The sequence below is a fragment of the Schistocerca piceifrons genome, chromosome 7 (assembly GCF_021461385.2).
Source record: "Schistocerca piceifrons isolate TAMUIC-IGC-003096 chromosome 7, iqSchPice1.1, whole genome shotgun sequence".
NCBI classification, from domain to species: Eukaryota; Metazoa; Arthropoda; class Insecta; order Orthoptera; family Acrididae; genus Schistocerca; species Schistocerca piceifrons.
Genome location: NC_060144.1, coordinates 39,036,074 through 39,052,127, shown reverse-complemented (window position 1 = coordinate 39,052,127; position 16,054 = coordinate 39,036,074).

The following is a 16,054-nucleotide window of genomic DNA, read 5'->3' as shown; positions in this document are numbered from 1 at the left end:
AATGATCATCATGATAAAATAAAAGAAATCAGGGCTCGCACAGAAAAATTTAAGTGCTCGTTTTTCTCATGTGCCGTTTGAGAGTGGAACGGTAGAGAGACAGCTTGAAGGTGGTTCATTGAACCCTCTGCCAGGTACTTTATTGTGAATAGCAGAGTAATCACGTAGATGTAGATGTATAAAACCAACCATTTCCTCCACTGACCCTCCACAGTCCCTGTTCCATTACCACACCGTGCCTTGCTCATCACTATTGATGTCACCTCTCTTTACACTAACATCCCTAATGCTCATGGCCTTACCACTATTGAACACTACCTATCCCAATGCCCGACAGATTCCAAACCATCAACCTGCTTCATAGTCTTCATGACCAACTGTATCTTCACCCACAATTATTTCTCCTTTGAAGGCAGTACCTATAAACAAATATGGGGTACGGCTATGTGCACATGCATGGCACCATCCTGTGTCAGCTGATTCATGGGCCATCTAGAGGAAACCTTCCTAAACACCCAGAATTCCAAATCCCTCATCTGATTCACATTCGTTGATGACATCTTTGTGATCTCGATTGAGGGTGAGAACGCCATATCCTTAACACCAGCTCCCCTATTTGCTTCACACGGTCGTAGCCAACCCAGCAAGCCAGCGTCCTTGACCTCTATCTCAAAAATGGCTACATTGCTACTTCTGTCCATATCAAACCTATCAACTGCCAACAATACCTTCACTTTGACAGCCGCCACCCAGTCCCTTCCATACAGTATCATGGCCATCTCATCTGTAGTGATGAGCAGTCCTTCTCGAAATACACCAAGGGTCTCACTAACGCCTTCACAGACCGTAATTTCGCTCCCAACCTTGTACAAAAACAAATCTCCCACACTTTATCTTCCCAGTCACCCACCACCTCCCAAAGACCCACCGCCTAGTCACAGACGTGATTTGCTACCACCCAGGACTGGCAGAACTGAATTACATTCTCTGCCAGGGTTTTGACTACCTTTTGTCATGCCCTTAAATGTGAAATGTCCTTCCTACCATTATTCCCACCTCTCCCACAGCTATATTCCACTGCTCACTGAATGTACACAAAATCTTCATCCATCCCTACACAACCACTGCTCCCAGTCTCTTGCCTCATGGATCATATCACTGTATTAGATCTAGATGCAAGACTTGTCCCATACATCCTCCCACCACCACCTATTCCAGTCCTGTCACAAAAATCACCTATCCCATCAAAGGCAAGGCTACCTGTGAAACCAGTCATGTGATGTACAAGTTACGCCACAACTACTGTGCTGCATTCTATGTAGGCATGATAACCAACAAGCTGCCTGTCCACATGAATGGCCACTGAAAAACTGGCCAAGAAACAGCTGGACCTCCCTGTTGCTGAGCATACTGCCCAACACAACATTCTTCATTCCAATGTGTGCTTCACAACCTGTGCCATCTGGATCCTTCACACCAACACCAGCTTTTTTCTGAATTCTGCAGGTGGGGAATGCTCCTTGCAGTATATACTGTTTTCCCATAACCCTCCTGACATCCTTAAGTAAGTCACTGTCCTCACCCATCCAGCCCCTTCCCTCTTCCCATTCCAGCACTACTAAGCCCTCATTCCACCATCGCACACAGTATTTTTACTTCTTCTCTCCTTCTTTGCTCCCTCCCCCTCCCCCACCACCAACTGCCCACCTGCCCTCCATCTAACCTCCTGATTGCACATAGCTGCCATACCCTCTCTCCACCTCTTCCCTTCTCACTCCCCCAAGCAGCAGTTTATCGTCCCTCACGCTCCCCACCCCAGCATCCGTTTGTGTGACTGTATGTGTGTGTGTGTGTGTGTGTGTGTGTGTGTGTGTGTGTGTGTGTGTGTGTTTTTTGTCTATTTTCGACAAAGGCCATGTTGGCCAAAAGCTAACTTTCTGGCAGTCTTTTTGTTGTGCCTATCTGCTACTCTCACATCACTACAGGGAACTGAAAACAAGAGAACATCATGTGGATGACATATATACTCAGAAGATGCACCTAATGGCTAGATGTTGATATCAATTCGATCCAAAAATAATGTATGAAAAGAGGGAGTGTCTATCTACACAAAAAATGGAATAAAGCCAGAGACCACAGACAAGAAAGAATGCTGCATCAAACTGCTCTTTAAATGCTGTGCAGTATTAGATTTGTGGAATTACTAAATAGGAGTACCTGCATTGTACAGTCACCCCTACATGAAATGAATTAAACAACGTAGGAAATGACAGTTTGCTACTTATCATAAAGAAGATATGTCAAGTTGCAGAGAGGCACAATTAAAAAACACTCACATGTAGCTTTTGGCTACAGCCTTCAGCAGTAAGGAGAGACACACACACACAACATTGACACACACGAGCAAGCACACCTCAAACCCACATGACTGCCAGCTCCTGCATCTGATCCAAGATGATGAACATGAACTGATAATTTATTGCTAGCTGTTCCTTTCATGAAACCAATGTGAGCCCCAAATTAAATGGCTTATCTAACCATGATGGTCAAATTTTAATGATAAAGCACCCCCCCCCCCCCCCCCCCACCATTTAATCATATTTAGCCAAGAAAGGTTCAAATAATCAATATAGGGACTCGGCTTTATTATAAGAGAGAATGTACTTGGTGAACAAAGCAAAGTAATTTTTAGAGAGGAAATGGTAGGTGAGAAATTTCATTCTTCCCTAAAGACTGACTGATTGATTTTTATTTAGTCCAAATCAATTACATTATCTACAGGATATGTACTTTTAATATAGGATGGTGTCAATTACATTATCTACAGGATGTGTACTTTTAATATAGGATGGTCAATTTAAACCTAATATATCAAAATATTTAACCTACAATTGTAATATAAAATAACATACTATGAGTTATTTAGATACATCATACTACAATATTTTCAGCTAATTACAATATATTCCCCATTCCCATTTACATATACAGGGTGTAACAAAAAGAATCAGCTGATTTTTAAAAATCATAACTATCATGTTACTTGAGATATGTGTGTGAACAATGTACTATTGGAAAGAGTAAAATCTCGAGTTTTATATGGTTCTCGCTAGGTAGCAGCAGTGTGTGGCCATGTCAGATCTAGAAAAAATGGTGCTGGGACAATAGAAAACATTTTGTGGCCTATGTTTTGCACAGTGCGGGAGTAACTGTTCAGCTTCACTTTTGTACTGGGTATGGTGTGGATCTTCCTACAGCACAGAGCAGCACGATGTCATGAACAATTTCAAGAAAGAGGTTGTTTATATACAGGAAAATCGCAGGGCCATCCCCAAGTGTCTGACACAGAAGTCGAATGCATCTGCCATAGTCTCACAAGGGGTCCACAGAAATCTGTTTGCCATGCAGTTCAACAGCTCAGCATGTACTCAGTGTCCTCCTGGCATGTGTTGCTTCAATGTTTACCCATGAAACTATACAAAATCCAGCTACTACAGGCTCTTTGTGAAGTTGACAAACAACAACGTGTGGATTTCTGTAATTTCATTCTTAGCAAGATGGAGAATGACTGTTTTCTTCTGTGTTTAGTCTTTAGTGACAAGGCAACATTCCATTTCAATTGAAATGTGAACCATCATAATGAGAGAATACGGGGTACAGAATAACAACATGAAGTTGTACAATATGAGAGAGACTCTCCAAAGCCGGCCGGGGTGGCCGAGTGGTTCTAGGTGCTACAGTCTGGAACCGCGCGATCGCTACGGTCGCAGGTTCAAATCCTGCCTCGGGCATGGATGTGTGTGGTGTCCTTAGGTTAGTTAGGTTTAAGTAGTTCTAAGTTCTAGGGGACTGATGACCTCAGAAGTTAAGTCCCATAGTGCTCAGAGCCATTTGAACCAAGACTCCAAAATTTTATGTGTTTTGTGCAGTTTCATGGGAAAAGTTGTATGGTCCATTTCTCTTTGCCAAGAACACTGTTACAGGAATCACATATCTTGATATGCTTGAGAACTTTCTTTTCCCCCATTGGACACTAATTTAAATGACTTCATTTAGCAACAGGATGGGGCACCAATCACAATGGCATCTGGAAGTGCAGGAATTTTTTAATCAAAGGATTACTGAATGATGAATCGGTTGCATGGGACCAAATTATTCAGCCTTACATTACTGGCCTCCGAGGTCACTAGATCTGACTGGATTTGATTATTTCTTGTGAGGGTTTATAAAAGACTCTGTTTGTGTGTCTCCATTACCAGCAACAATGAATGAAATGAGTGATCACATAACAGCAGCTGTGGAAGCTGACATGCTCTCTGCAGTTTGGGAACAATTTGAATACAGCAATGACATATGCCATGCATCTAACGGGGGCATTTTGAACACCTACAAAAAGGTATGAAAAAAAACTTTTTGAGTTTACTGCTCATCATAAAACAAAATTTGCCGTACATGTTTATTAGTTTCAGAAATACAGATGTGCCAAATTGGATGATTCTTTTTTATACATCCAGTATACTCCTCCACACTATAATTTTTTTATATATATTTATTTATTTTTTTCGATTAAGTAATCCCTTAGAAGTTTCTTGAATGTTCTGTTACTCATACTAACCTGTAAATTCTTGGGAAGATACTTCATCAGTTGTACAACTGACTATTGTGGACCTCTTTCAGGAGCTCTTAGTGTGCATAGTATACTTCTCAGCTGGATTTCATTTCTTGAGTTATGTGAATGAACATTGGCATTCTTTTTCTAGTACTGTATTGCCTTTGATGAAAGAAATTATTGTTTTGTATATGCAAATCAATGGAAAATCAGTGTTTTTAGGTTAGGAAGGTAGCTGTGCAGAAGTCCATCTGTATTTTTTATTCAAAATAGTCTTAATGGCCCTTTTTTGCAATACAAAAATTCTTGTGTTATTGCTGTTGGAGTTTCTCCATTGGAGCTGATTGTCAGCTGTAGTTCCCAAAAATTTTATAGAGGTAATTTCTTCCAGTCTTGTTTCATCTATGAAAATATCTAAGTAATCTTCCTCTTCTCTGTTTGTGAACACCATGAACATGTATTTTTAGATTTATGATTTACTCATGGTATATGAGCCACTGTACAGTGATACTTATCAACGTAAATGCATTTCTCTTGAATGTTTTCAGATTTTTTCTACATTTACCAATGTCATGTCATCTGCATACGGTATTTTTTGAGGTTGAACAGCAACAGGCCAAGTACAGATCCTTGAGGTACACCATACTGAATATCCCTGGCTTGAGATCTGCATCCAGATTCTGGTGTCACATACTGATTTCTAGTATGGACATAAAATCTTATCGATTGCAGTGTATGTGCACACATGCCATATCTTTCAAGTTTTTCAGTTAGTGTAGAATAGGCAATTGTGTGGAAACTTTAGAAGCATCCATAAACATAGGAGATGCAGAGTTACTTTTGTCTAATGCCTCTGTAACAGATTCTGTTAGGCCTGAGATAGCAGTTTCTGTAGATTTCCCTTTCTGGAAATCATGTTGTGCTGTAATCAGGATACTGTGTTTTTCCTACTAAACAGGGTGTCTCACCTAACTCTGCCACCTCAAATGTCTCTGGAACAACAATAGATATTCAAAAACGTTTTTCACCAGCATGAACGTATGGCAGGGGCTTAGGAAACCAGATACTATGCAAAATTTTACAACGTAAACAAATACTATTTTCAGCACTAACTTGTGTATTTCTAAATGGACACCCCCTATTATTTAATATGCAATCAATAGCACGAAAAATCACAAAAATCATGGCATTGGTTGCATCGCAATATGTCAATTACATCCTGAGAAACTGCGAAGCGAAGTTGACACTTGAAATAAATGAAATGCACAGCTAGCACATTTCCTGAGACTCAAGCGTGCACCTCACACTGCCTGTGTCAGGAGCTCACACAATGGGAAGGTATGCACAGTCCACAAAAATAAACAAGTAATGTGTCCAATGCAAAGTTACGTTTTTCAAATTGTAAATGTATGTTTATTCTAGCAGAATGACAACTAGAGTTACAATTAGAGATACCACACTTGCATTCACTTTGCTAAACACATTTACTCATGCCCTGTCACTCACAGAAACTTTATACAAATACACCCACATCTAGACCAACGAAACTGTGTTACATTGACATATGTTCGAAGTGCCCTCTGTTTGCATCAATACATGTTTGCAGACGCGTAACAAGAGAGTGTTGCACAGATTGTAGAGTTTCTATTGCCACACATGCTGCAGTAATACAATGTTGCACATCCTCTACTGTCACTGGAGGTTCTTGATTTCTTGATACACTCTGTCTCTCACTGCAACCCAGAGAAAGAAGTCTAATCGCGCAAGTCGGGGGACCGTGCTGGCCATCACACAGTACCTCCCCACCCCATCCACCTATTTGGAAATGTCGCATCTAGAACATCTCTGGCAACTTTTGCATTGTGTTCTGGGACATCCATCATGTTGGAACCACACTGATAGTCGAGTTTCCTCCTAGACCCTCAATGAGGAGCGCTAGTGTGTGTTGAAGAAATGATGCATATCACTGTCCATTCAATATTCCATGGTAAAAATAGAGACCTACTATACAGTTAGAAATGATACTGCACCAAAAATTGACACTCCACTGTCGTTGATGAGCAACTTGGCGAATCCAGATCGGACCAGTAGTGCATGTTCCACAGATTCACATTACCACGATTTGTAAATGAAACCTCATCCATAAATAACATATTACTTAGGAATACTGGATTGCCTTGCAACTGCTGAAGTGCAGAATGACAGAATGCAATGCGGGATTCAAAGTCATTCCCGTACAGTTCTTGGTACAGTGAGATATGGAACGGATGAAACCAATGCCAGTGCAATATGCTTCACACACTATTGGGGCTTATTCCTTCACCTCATGCAATTTCTCCCATACCCACCTGAGGATTGTGTGCTACAGCAGCCAGAACACCAATTTTGTTTCCATTGCCAGAACACCAATTTTGTTTCCATTGCCAGTCACTGGCATTGTTCGTTGATATTTTGTGGGAGCCCAGCTTCCTGTTTCTGTGAGTGTCTTGCAGATGTGACAGACACTGCAGATCTGGGTAGTGTTCAGCATACAGTGTCACAGCTGCTGTTGTATTTCTGTGACATTCGCCATAAATTAAAATAGTACCTAGTTTTTCTTTATTACTGAAGCCGGCATATCGACTAGATGACGGCAAATATAACAAGCCACAACAAAACAGGTTTTGATGTGGCAGCAGATGTGAATTACGTTACAGTATGAGAGCAGTTCAGCAGACCAGATTGAGAGACACTTGTACACTGAAGGTTGAGCATGCCGTGGTGATATTGGTATGTTTACGGCTGGATACAGGTGCCAATGCAGTACCGCTGCTCTGAGCACAGTACTGCATGCGATGCATTACGTCAGAAACAGTGACACCATTGCTATCCTTTACAATCCACGTATTTCAGAACTTATGAGGTTTAGAAACGTGAAAACAAGTGTGTTACCACTAATTGTACCTCTAGTTGTAATTTTCCACCAATAAACATTATGTGCAGGACATCCATCATTCTGATACCGCCTTATTTGACACATTATAAGAGGTGGACTGGTTCAAATAAGGTACAGCCCAAGAAGTGGATAAGCTATCTCCCTTTAGGAGTTCCATCAATGAAATATGGGCCAATGATGTGTTGTCATACAATATCACACCATACATTAACAGTCCACTGATGTAGTACATCATTCACCTCATGATTACCAGCAGCATGAGGTGAACGCTTGATTGTCAGGACATGCACTAGCTGCGCGCTTCATTTATTTCAAGCATCAGCTTTGCTTCACAATTTCTTGGGATTTATTTGATATATTGTGATGCAACCAATGCCACGATTTTTGTGATTTTTCATGCTATTGATTACATACAAAATAATAGGGGGTATCCATTTAAAAATACACAAGTTTGTGTTGAAAATACTATTTGTTTACGTTTTAAAATTTCACGTAGTATTTGGTTTCCTAATCCCCTGCCGTACGTTCATGCTGGTGAAAACTGTTTTTGAATATCAGTTGTTGTTGCAGAGATATTTGAGGTGGCAGAGTTAAGTGAGACACCCTGTATATGAGCATCACTGGTATTTTAGAGAAACCAGAGATTAAAGATACTGGCCTGTGGTTAATCAGATCATATTTCTCACCTTTCTTATACACTGGTATCACTTTGCTTATTTTTAATTTTTCTGGGAATACTCCCTCCCTGAATAGGCAGTTTGCTATACCAAAAAGTAGTTCAATTATTTCTTCATTCATATGCCTTACTAGATAATTTCAAACAATGGAAAATCCAGGATGGAATATAACAATACTATGAAAAGGGAAGTTGCTGCTCACCATATAGCAGTGATGCTGAGTCACAAATAGGCATAACAAAAAGCTTGCCACAAATAAGCTTTTAGCTAGTATGGCCTTCATCAAAAGCACACACACATAGACATAATCATATAATTGCAACTCACAAACACACAACTGCAGCTGCAGTCTCTGGCAACTGAAGCCACACTGCAAGCAGCAGCACCACTGCATTATTGGGTGGGGGTTAAGGAGGAGGCTGGGGCAGGGAGGTGGAGGAATAGTAGGGTGAGGGTGGGGTACAGTGAAAAAGGAGAGAAGTAAAAAGACTGGGTGTGATGGTGGAATCAGGGCTGCGTAGTGCTGGAATGGAGACATGTAAGGGCTGGATGCGTGAGGACAATGACTAATGGAGGTTGAAGCCAGGAGGGTTACAGGAATGTAGAATATATTGTAGGAAAAATTCCCACCTGCACAATTCAGAACAACTGGTGTTGGTAGTTAGGATCCATATAATGCAGGCTGTGAAGCAGTCACTGAAATGAAGGATGCCATGTTGAGCAGTGTGCTCAGCAGCAGGGTGGTCCACTTGTTCTTGGTCACAGTTTGTCGTTGGCCATTCATGCGGGGAGACAGCTTGTTGATTGTCATGTCCACATAGAATACAGCACACTGGTTGCCCCTGAGCTTGTAGATCACATTACTGGTTTCACAGGTTTGATGGGACAGATCTTGCATCTTGGTCTATTATAGGGATATTAGCCATGAGGTAAGGGGTTGTGAGCAAGAATTGTGTAGGGATGGATGAGTATATTGTATGGGTTCAGTGGATACGACTGTGGAAGAGGTGTGATGGATAGTGGGCAGGACATTTCTCATTTCAGGGCATGATGTGAGGTAGTTGAAACCGTGGCGGAGAATGTGATTTAGTTGCTCCAGTCGTGGGTGGTACTGGGTTATGAGGGAAATGCTCCTCTGTGGCTGGACTGTGAGACTTTGGGAGACTGGAAAGATAATCCATGGGAGATTTGTTTTTGTACAAGGTTGGGAGGATAATATCAGTCTGTGGAGGCTTTAGTGAAACCCTCAGTGTATTTTGAGAGGGACCATTCATCACTGCAGATGTGTCAACCATGGGAGGCTAGGCTGTACAGAAGGAACTTCTTTGTATGGAATGGGTGACAGTTGTCAAATTGGTGGTATCGGTGGTGGTTAGTAGTGATCTACCCCCACTGCCCCCATGTCACCCCCTGTTTACTTTCCAGAATAACCTTGAACCTTGCCTCACCATCATTCCCCAAATACCTCTACATGCAAACTAACCTTAGAACTGCAGTCCACCATCTAAAAGTCTAATCCTGACCTTATTATCCTACCTGTGGACAAAAGCTCCACCACTGTTGTTTTGAAACTGCAATTATTACCTGGCAGAAGGACTCTGCTAGTTGTCAGATACATCCACTTACAAACCTTGCCATAATGACCCCATTTTGAAAATCCATCATGATCTCTGTCCCCAGAGTCTATCTCTCTCCTTATACCTACCACTCCCCGTACTCCTACCTTCTACATGCTTCCTAAAATCCATAAACCCAATCACACAGGATGCTCCATTGTGGTAGGTTACTGTGCCCCCACCGATAGAATCTCTGCTCTTCTAGACCAACACCTTCTACCTATTACCAAGAACCTACCCCCCTATGTAAAAGATACCAAACACCTCCACCGACTCTCCACAGTTCCTGTCCCTTTCACTATGGATGCCACTTCCCTTTGCACTAACATCTCTAATGCCCATGGCCATATCACTGTTGAGCACTACTTTCCCAATGCCTGACAGATTCCAAACCAACAACCTCCTTCCTAGTCACCATGACCAACTATATCCTCACCCACAATTACTTCTCCTTTGAAGACATTACCTACAAACAGCTATGGGTACCTGCATGGCACCATCCTATGCCAACCTATTCATGGGTCATCTACAGGAATCCTTAATCCCTCACCTGGTTCAGATTCACTGATGACTAATTTGCGATCTGGATCAAGGGTGACGACACTGTGTCCACATTCCTCCAGAACCTTAACAGCTTTTCCTCCATTTGCTTCACCTGGTCCTACTCAACCCAACAAGCCACCTTCCTAGATGTTTACCTCCACCTCAGAGATGGCTACATGAGTATGTCTGTCCGTATCAAACTTTCTAACCACCAGGAATACCTCCACTTTGATAGCTGCCACCCATTCCCTATCAATATGTCCCTTCTATATAGCCTAGCCACCTATGGTTGTCACATTTGCAGTGATGAGTGGTCATTCTCGAAATATACTGAGGGTCTCACTGAAACCTTCACAGGCCGATACTCTCCTCCCAACCTTGTACAAAAACAAATCTCCCATGCCCTATCCTTCCAGTCTCCCACCACCTCCCAATGACCCACCATCCACCCACAGAGAAGCATTGCCCTTGTAATGCAGTAGCACCCAGAACTGCAGTAACTGAATTACATTCTCCATCAGGGTTTTGACAACCTCTCGTCATGCCTTGAAATGAGAAATTTACTACCCACTATCCTTCCCACCCCTACCACAGTGGTATTCTGCTGTCCACCTAGCCTACACAATATACTCAACAATCCCTACACAACCCGTGCTCCCAACCCCTTGTCTCATGGCCCATATCCCTGTAATAGACCTAGATGCAAGACCTGACTCATATATCCTCCCACCACCACCTAATCCGGTCTGGTCACAAACATCACCTATGCTATCAACGGCACGGCTACCTGTGAAATGAGTCATGTGATCTACAAGCTCAGCTGCAACCACTGTGCTGTATTTTATGTGGGCATGGCAAACAAGAAGCTTTCTCTCCACATGAATGGCCATGAGAAATTGTGCCAAAGAAACAAGTGGACCACCCTGTTGCTGAGCATGCTACCCAACATGACATCCCTCTTTTCAGTGACAGCTTCATAGCTTGTGCGATATGGATCCTTCCCACCAACACCAGCTTTTCTGAACTGCAAAGGTGGGAACTTTCCCTGCAATATATCCTGTATTCCCTTAAACTTCAATAGTCATTATCCTCACCCATTCAGCCCCTTCCCTGTTCTGATTCCTTCACTACACAGCCCTGTTTCCACCATCGCACCCAGTCTTTTTACTTCTCTCCTTTTCTGCTGCCCCCCTCTCCCCCACCTTACCCCTTCCCAATGTCTAACCTCCCGACTGCACATATCTGCCCTACCCTCTCTCCACTTCATCCCCGCGTGTTGCCAAGCAGTGCTTCACTGTCTCCCAACCCCACTCTACTATCCATCCCCCTTCAGCCTCTTCCTTACCCTCATCCAGTCACCATTCCCATCATGCACTGGTGCTGCTGCTCATGGTGTGGCTTCAGTTACCAGAGGCTGAAGTCATGTGTGTGTGAGTTGCACTTGCGTGAGTGTGAGTGTGTGTATGTCTGTCACAAATAAGCTTTTGGCCAGCATGGCCTTCATCAAAAACAGTCTTTTTGTTGTGCCTGTCTGCAACTCAGCATCTCCAGTATATGGTGAGTAGCAGCTTTCCTTTTCATAATATTTGTTAGTACATAATTTAATACACTCCTGGAAATGGAAAAAAGAACACATTGACACCGGTGTGTCAGACCCACCATACTTGCTCCGGACACTGCGAGAGGGCTGTACAAGCAATGATCACACGCACGGCACAGCGGACACACCAGGAACCGCGGTGTTGGCCGTCGAATGGCGCTAGCTGCGCAGCATTTGTGCACCGCGCCGTCAGTGTCAGCCAGTTTGCCGTGGCATACGGAGCTCCATCGCAGTCTATAACACTGGTAGCATGCTGCGACAGCGTGGACGTGAACCGTATGTGAAGTTGACGGACTTTGAGCGAGGGCGTATAGTGGGCATGCGGGAGGCTGGGTGGACGTACCGCCCAATTGCTCAACACGTGGGGCGTGAGGTCTCCACAGTACACAGTACATCGATGTTGTCGCCAGTGGTCGGCGGAAGGTGCACGTGCCCGTCGACCTGGGACCGGACCGCAGCGACGCACGGATGCACGCCAAGACCGTAGGATCCTACGCAGTGCCGTAGGGGACCGCACCGCCACTTCCCAGCAAATTAGGGACACTGTTGATCCTGGGGTATCGGCGAGGACCATTCGCAACCGTCTCCATGAAGCTGGGCTACGGTCCCGCACACCGTTAGGCCGTCTTCTGCTCACGCCCCAACATCGTGCAGCCCACCTCCAGTGGTGTCGCTACTGGCGTGAATGGAGGGACGAATGGAGACGTGTCGTCTTCAGCGATGAGAGTCGCTTCTGCCTTGGTGCCAATGATGGTCGTATGCGTGTTTGGCGCCGTGCAGGTGAGCACCACAATCAGGACTGCATACGACCGAGGCACACAGGGCCAACACCTGGCATCATGGTGTGGGGAGCGATCTCCTACACTGGCCGTACACCACTGGTGATCGTCGAGGGGACACTGAATAGTGCACGGTACATCCAAACCGTCATCGAACCCATCGTTCTACCATTCCTAGACCGGCAAGGGAACTTGCTGTTCCAACAGGACAATGCACGTCCGCATGTATCCCGTGCCACCCAACGTGCTCTAGAAGGTGTAAGTCAACTACCCTGGCCAGCAAGATCTCCGGATCTGTCCCCCATTGAGCATGTTTGGGACTGGATGAAGCGTCGTCTCACGCGGTCTGCACGTCCAGCACGAACGCTGGTCCAACTGAGGCGCCAGGTGGAAATGACATGGCAAGCCGTTCCACAGGACTACATCCAGCATCTCTACGGTCGTCTCCATGGGAGAATAGCAGCCTGCATTGCTGCGAAAGGTGGATATACGCTGTACTAGTGCCGACATTGTGCATGCTCTGTTGCCTGTGTCTATGTGCCTGTGGTTCTGTCAGTGTGATCATGTGATGTATCTGACCCCAGGAATGTGTCAATAAAGTTTCCCCTTCCTGGGACAATGAATTCACGGTGTTCTTATTTCAATTTCCAGGAGTGTATTTCAGCATCTCCTGCAGACTTCTTGAATTTTAATTTCTGAATTACGTTTATGAGTTCTGTCTTTGGTACTGGTTCCAGGAACCAATGGGGAGGTTGACCAAGTGGTCTAGGATGCTTTGACCCCTGATGACTTCTTTCACCTTTTCAATTGCGCATAGCATGTATAAAATTGTTGTTAACTATATTAATGTGTTCTCAGTTCTCATTGACTTAATCAAATTTCTGCTATTTACACTCTTTTGACTTCATTTTTCAGTGTTGATTGTATCCCATGCTGCTTTTCTTTTATGATTTGAATATTTTTGGCTCTGTTCATTGAACTGGCTTTTGCTTGTCTTATTGACTGTCTGAGATTCTTCTGATGCTCTTTATATGGCTGTATGTTCCCTAATTGTCTGAGTTCCTGTTTTAGTCTAATCTTCTTTTCTCAGTATTATTTTAAAAAAAATTTGTGTTTTGTAGATTTATAATCCTGACTTCTCTCTGGTCGTACTTTCTTTTGAGTTCCTATTTTTATGGACACAAAACATTAACCCATGATGCTCAGAGTTTGCTGTTTACAGAACTTTTGCCTCAATTTACTATTTTCAGTATTAGTGACAATGTAATGAATGATGGTCTGACTTTTGATGAATCACTTTTGTGACAACATTTATCATTATTTTCATATTCCACTATAGTAGTGTTTCTTTTATTTCTTCTTTTGGTTTTGATTCTTTACTCATATCTATGTTGTAGTCCCACACACTACAACACCCTTCATGTTAAACTTGAGTAATAATTTTGCTAGTTTTTCAGAAATGTTACAAAATTACCACTTGAAAACAGTATACACAGAAAATTCTTAGTTCTTCTTTCATTATGCCAGTAATTTCACAGTCTTCTTCTATTCATGTTGGAAGGTTTATAGATTTACAGCATTCAGTATCTTGTAGACTACCAATTTTCTTCTTCTGCACACATTTGTGTTTTGATCTACAGAAATAATCAATCAAATCATAGTCTCTTATTAAGTTCAGTTTCATTTAGCCCACATTCACTAAGACGTAATACTTCTGGTTCTATTTCACTCAGAGGCACTTCCAGTTTTCTTTTGTGTACAGACTAAATGTTTTGGTAAGGACTTCTTTGATGACTCCTCTGTCATTGAAAATACGTTCTAATTGGAGACCGACATGTGACCACATTATGTTCATGATATTTATCTTATCCCTCTTTTCTTTTGTTGGCTGTAGAATAAAAATGTTTTGCTTAGTGGCGGGGAAACGATCTTACTCTCTGCAAAGTACATGTTGATTTCCTTTTTGTTTGTGCAGCTTCTGAAGTTGCTGATTGTTGCTTTTCTGTACTGTTTTTGTATTCCATATTCTTTTTGTGGTGTTGTGTGTGATGGTTTATTTATTAAATTTAGTGCAGTTCCGGCCTTTCTTCTGTTGACACACTTTTGGTTGCGTTGTCCACCCTCTTTTACAGTGCGCTTGTTCAGCTGATATATGAAATCATTTGCCCTCACTCTGTCCTGATGGTATGTAATTCTACATAGTATCACCCTTGCGTGTGTTGTGTTCTTGGTTACCTGATTTAAACCATTTCTGAAAGTATAGGCCTTCTACAGATTTCTACTGTCATTTGCTCCTTGCTCCACTATAAATCCAGTTTTCCCACAACATGTCAGGGAAAATTCCAATGGTAGCTGAAAGGAACAGTGACTAACATTAATAATAATAATAATAATGGCAGACCAGGAAAGACATGAAAGATCAAGTCCAAGAATCATGCTTTGTCTGTTAACTTAAAGTATACCTGGATGAAAATATAAAAGTTGTTTAAAAATGTGCAGTTGTGCATTTACCCCACTAAAATGGTTTAAGCGCACAACATAGATTGTGAAAGTTCTCTTTTTATTTGACAATAATACTGGAGCAAATGCACAGTAGTACGTATTATGGTATTTATTTTTATGGTGGAAGCCCCGAAATTGGATTAATATATTTTTAGTTATAAACTTTTGTTCCTTGATCTGTCACTGTGCTTGTGAACTTCAAGCAAATATGTAACATCAGAACCAATATTTACTGTGTCAAAGAATATATTTTAATGAAGTATCATAAAAACAGTTTTTCTTCATCAAGATAAAGGATTGACAAATGATAAAGATGTACATCCTTACACATAATACAGCTTATAGTAAAGGGAGAAATTGCAAGTGATAACAAATCTCACCATGATGAAAAGAATTGGCAATAATAGTACTAAATAGTAAATTACAGCTAAATATAGTGAAATACACATTATTGCACCTTATGATTAAAGAATTCATTATTAAAGATCTTGTCCGTCCCCCTCCCCCCCCCCTACCCCCTCTTCTCTCTCTGGGGTGTGGAATTACATGTATAATATCACTCTTTTCTACTGAGCAAATGTCTTCGGTAGGAGGGGTGTTGAATGTACATCGTACCTCATTCATGTTTTATCAGCATACTTCAATACTGTGCAGCCAGCTCCTCTATAACTTTAAAACTGAATCATTCACTTGTTCCACTTCTTTTTTCACAGCTTCCAGCTTTACAGTTTCCTCTCCCTCCTCCTCTGCCATGCTTTTCTCCAAAATGTCATTCAAATAGTTGTCGTTGGAA